The 4714-nt window shown below is 40.3% G+C and overlaps 1 pseudogene across 1 annotated transcript; it reads left to right on the forward strand.

Annotated features, from left to right (window-relative positions):
- Positions 1–3332: 3332 nt before the first annotated feature.
- Positions 3333–3961, forward strand: LOC308240336 (large ribosomal subunit protein uL1-like; annotated as a pseudogene). The gene has a single exon. The product of its transcript is annotated as a large ribosomal subunit protein uL1-like (transcript).
- Positions 3962–4714: the final 753 nt, after the last annotated feature.

Raw genomic sequence — 4714 nt, forward strand, 5'->3', positions numbered from 1 at the left:
CTGGATATAGAATTCAAAACCACGGTTATAAGGCTTTTTAAGAATATCCTAGAAAAGGCCGATAAATATAACGAGACCCTCGAAGAGATGAAAAAGGACCAACTAGAAATTAAACATACACTGACTGAAATAAAAAATATTATACAGAGACCCAAAAACAGACAAGAGGAACACAAAAATCAAGTCAAAGAATTGAAATACAAAGAAGCAAAAAACACTCAACCGAAAAAGCAAAAAGCAAAAAAAAAAATCCAAAAAGTTGAAGATAATGTAAGAAGACTCTGGGACAACTTCAAGCATACCAACATCAGAATTATGGGGGTGCCAGAAGAAGAGAGAGAGCAAAATACTGAAAACCTATTTGAAGAAATAATGACCGAAAACTTCCCCCACCTGGTGAAAGAAATAGACTTACAAGTCCAGGAAGCCCACAGAACCCCAAACAAAAGGAATCCAAAGAGGACTACACCAAGACACATCATAATTAAAATGCCAAGAGCAAAAGACAAAGAGAGAATATTAAAAGCAGCAAGAGAAAAACAGTTAGTTACCTACAGGGGAGCACCCATACGACTGTCAGCTGACTTTTCAACGGAAACTATGCAGGCCAGACGGGAGTGGCAAGAAATTTTCAATGTGATGAATAGCAAGAACCTACAACCAAGATTACTCTACCCAGCAAAGCTATCATTCAGAATTGAAGGGCAGATAAAGAGTTTCACAGACAAGAAAAAGCTAAAGGAGTTCATCACCACCAAACCAGTATTATATGAAATGCTGAAAGGTATTCTTAAAGAAGAGGAAGAAGAAAAAAGGAAAGATAAAAATTATGAACAACAAATACATATCTATCAACAAGTGAACCTAAAAATCAAGTGAATTAAAAACCTGAGGAACAGAATAATCTGGTGAATACAATAGAATCAGGGGCATAGAAAGGGAGTGGACTGATAATTCTCAGGGGGAAAGGGGTATGGGGGGGTTCATAAAGAGACTGGACAAAAATCATACACCTATGGATGAGGACAGTGGGGGGTAGGTAAGGGCAGAAGGTGGGGTGGGAAATGGCTGGAGGGGAACTATGGGGGAAAAAAGGAGAAATAATTGTAATAATCTGAATAAAGATTTATTTAAAAAAAAAAAAAAATCAAATGTGTATACCTGAGGTGCATCAGTGAGGAAATTGGTGGTATGTCTACCCTGGCCCTCAATATCAGTGCCCTAGGTCTGTCTCGAAAAAAGTTGGTAGTGCTATCACCAAAGCAACTGGTGATTGGAAGAATCTGAGGATCACATTGAAACTGACCATTCAGAACAGCTAGGCCCAGATTGAAGTTGTACTTTCTGCCTCTGCCGAAGGTCCTCAAAGAACCACCAAGAGACAGAAAGAAGTAAAGAAGCATCAAGCACAGTGAAATATCACTTTTTATGAGATTGTCAGCATTGCACAACAGATGTGGCACCCATATTTATCTAGATAACTCTCTGGAACCATTAAAGATATCCTGGGGACTGCCCAGTCTGTGGGCTGTAATGTTGATGGCTGTCACCCTCGTGACATCAATGGTGGTGCAGTAGAATGCCCACCTAATTAAGAACTACAAAGGAAAATATTTCAATTAAAGATTATTTGACAACCAAAAAAAGATAATGGTTTTGTTTATACCAGATTTTATATAGAAAAATGAATTCTGTACTTCACACAACCGACATAGATGAATTTTTCAACTCAAACCATTTGGAAATTAGAAATGACCTGTTTGTGATCAATAAATGTCAGATGAGTGTTGCAGATAATGAATGCTATTAGAATCCAGATGGAAAGAGCCCTTTCTCTTAAAGATTCTGGGAAGGGTTTTATAGATGAGACAAAAAACAAACAAACAAACAAACAAAACAAAAAAAACAAACCATCCTATGCAGTAGGAGCTGGGGCACTAAAGCAAGAATTGCCCAAGGTATATTTAAGTGTAATTGCTGGAATGAATGCTTGGATAGAAAATGTTAGATGAAGCTATATTATAGAGATGTATGAGGCTCTATTCCAAGTTTATATGACCTCTCCTGTTAGTACTCTCAACCAACTTGAACACAGAGCAATACACAGCTCTGCTTATGTGTGTATAGAAATCATTACCTTCACCAAACTATAGTCTATCTTTTTACTGTACTCCTAATCTTAATAAATGATACCACCATTCACTCATTTGCACCGGGTAAAAACCTGAGAAATTTTCCTTAACACATCCTACCTCTTCATTCCCACATACAAGCCATCAATAAATTCTGTGAGTTCTAGCCCACAAACATATTCTGGATTCACCCACTTCTCTCCTGCCATACTAGACTCCATTGCTATCTCCATAGTCCAAGCCACCAACATCTCTCACTGGACTCTATATCCTCCTGCATCCATACTTACCACCTTCAACCAGTCCACTTCACACTGCAGTCAGTGACCTTAATGAAAGCCAATCTGATTGTGTTGCCCATGCTTTATTTTTTTATTGATTTTAGAGAGAGGAAGGGAAAGGGAGAGAGAGATAGAAACATCAGTGATGTAAGGGAATCATTGATTGGCTGCCTCTTGAATGCCCCACACTGGGGATCAAGCCTATAACCAAGGTATGTCCCCTTGACTGGAATTGAACCTGGGACCCTTCAGTCTGTGGGCCAATGCTCTATCCACTGAGCCAAACTGGCTAGGGCTGTGTTGCCCATCCTTTAAACTCCTCAGTGGTTTCCCATTGTTTATAGAAAAAATAAACGTCTTAACATGGCCTTTCATGGTTTGTCCCCTACTATATCTCTAATTACAACTCAAACTGTACACCCCCTACTCTCTACATTCAACCTACACTAGCCTTCTTTCAGTCCCTCCTTCTGATGTCTCTGCTGTCAGGGGGACTTTTAACACACTGTTCGCTCAGCTTGAAGTGTTCTTCCTTTTCTTTAGTCTTCATCTACTTAACTCCTATTCATTATTCAGATTTCTAATACATAGCAATTTCCCTGAGAAGCCTTACTTTGTCTACCAGTCTAAATTAGGCCTTCATATTATTCTCTCACAACACGTGGAAGTTTTCCTTCCCAGCACTTTTCAAAATTGGACTTTTCAATTTGCCTGTGTGATTAATTAATACCTGTCTTTGTTATTAGAGTATAAGCTCCTGGTAGGGGAAAGCAGAGACTATATTTGTTTTGCTTTCCAATGTTTCCCTATCCTTTTACCCCCCTTTCCCCAGAAATACTGAAAGTCTGGGGGAGGAAGGAATGAAGCTGTGATATTTGCTACAGAAATAATCTTTGACTCTTTTCCAGTTTTGGGGACCATGAGCAGCAAAGTCTCTTATGATACCTTCTATGAGGCGGTGCGGAAAGTCCTGCACTGGAACCAGCACAAGTATGATACGTTTTTGGAAATGGTGGAGTTGAAGATCAGCTTGAAGAACTATGACCCTCAGAAGGAAAACACTTCTCTCAGACACCATCAGGTTTCAATCCATGTGTTCTGGGGGACCAGCAGCACTGTGATGAGGCGAAGGCCATGGATATCAAGGGGTTAAAGAAACTCAGTAAGAATAAGAAACTGGTCAAGAAGCTGGCCAAGAAGTATGATGCCTTTTTGGCTTCAGAATCTCTGATCAAGCAGATCCCAGGAATCCTGGGCCAAGGCTTGAATAAGACTGGCAAGTTCTCTTCCTTGCTGACCCACAATGAGAACATGTTGGCCAAACTTGATGAAGTGAAGTCCACAATCAAGTGCTAGATGAAGAAGGTGCTGTGTCTGGAAATGGCTGTTGGCCAGGTGAAGATGACAGATGATGAACTTGTGCACAATATCCACTTAGCTGTCAATTTCCTGGTGTCAATGCTCAAAAAGAACTGGCAGAATGTCCAGGCTTTAAACATCAAGAGCACCATGGGCAAGCCCCAGCACCTGTACAAAGGCACAGCTTAATAAATCATACTGCTACTATTTAAAAAAAAAGAAAAAATATATGAGTGTTTCTGATGAAAAAAATAGTGTTTTATTCTTCACATATGTGCAAATTCATATATTATAGAAATAAAATAGACATATTTCTTAATACACATGCACTGCATAATGACGTTTTATTTATGATGGTCCCCATACATGACAGTGGTCCCATTGATTATAATAGAGCTGAAACTTCCTATCACCCAGTGATGTTATAGCCATTGTAATGTTATAGCACAATGCATTACTTATGTGTTTGTGTTGATGCCGGTGTGAACAAACCTACTGCACTGCTAGTCATATATAAAAATACAGCAATACAATTATGTAAGTACCTAGAACTTAATAATGATTCTATCTAATAAAAGAATAATATGCAAATCAACCATCACTCCGCTACACCCACCAGACACACCCACCAGCCACGCCCAGCAGCCAATCAGGAGCGAATATGCAAATAAACCCAACCAAGATGGCTACGGCCACAGAGAGCAGGAGGGAGGCTTGGGTTTCCCCGGCAATGGAGGAAGCCAAGCTTTCCGCCTGCCCTTGCCGGCCTAGGCCTCCACTCAAGGCTACAAAGTTTCAATGATAGAAGATACATAAAACCAAACAGAAATGGCGGCAGCCACGGAGCTGGAAAGAGCAGGAGGCTAGGGTTGCCCCCGGCCATGGAGGAAGCCAAGCTTTCCGCACACCCTGGCCAGCCCAGGCCTCGCTTAAGGCTACAAA

Source organism: Plecotus auritus (genome assembly GCF_963455305.1).
Source record: "Plecotus auritus genome assembly, chromosome: X".
Lineage (NCBI taxonomy): Eukaryota > Metazoa > Chordata > Mammalia > Chiroptera > Vespertilionidae > Plecotus > Plecotus auritus.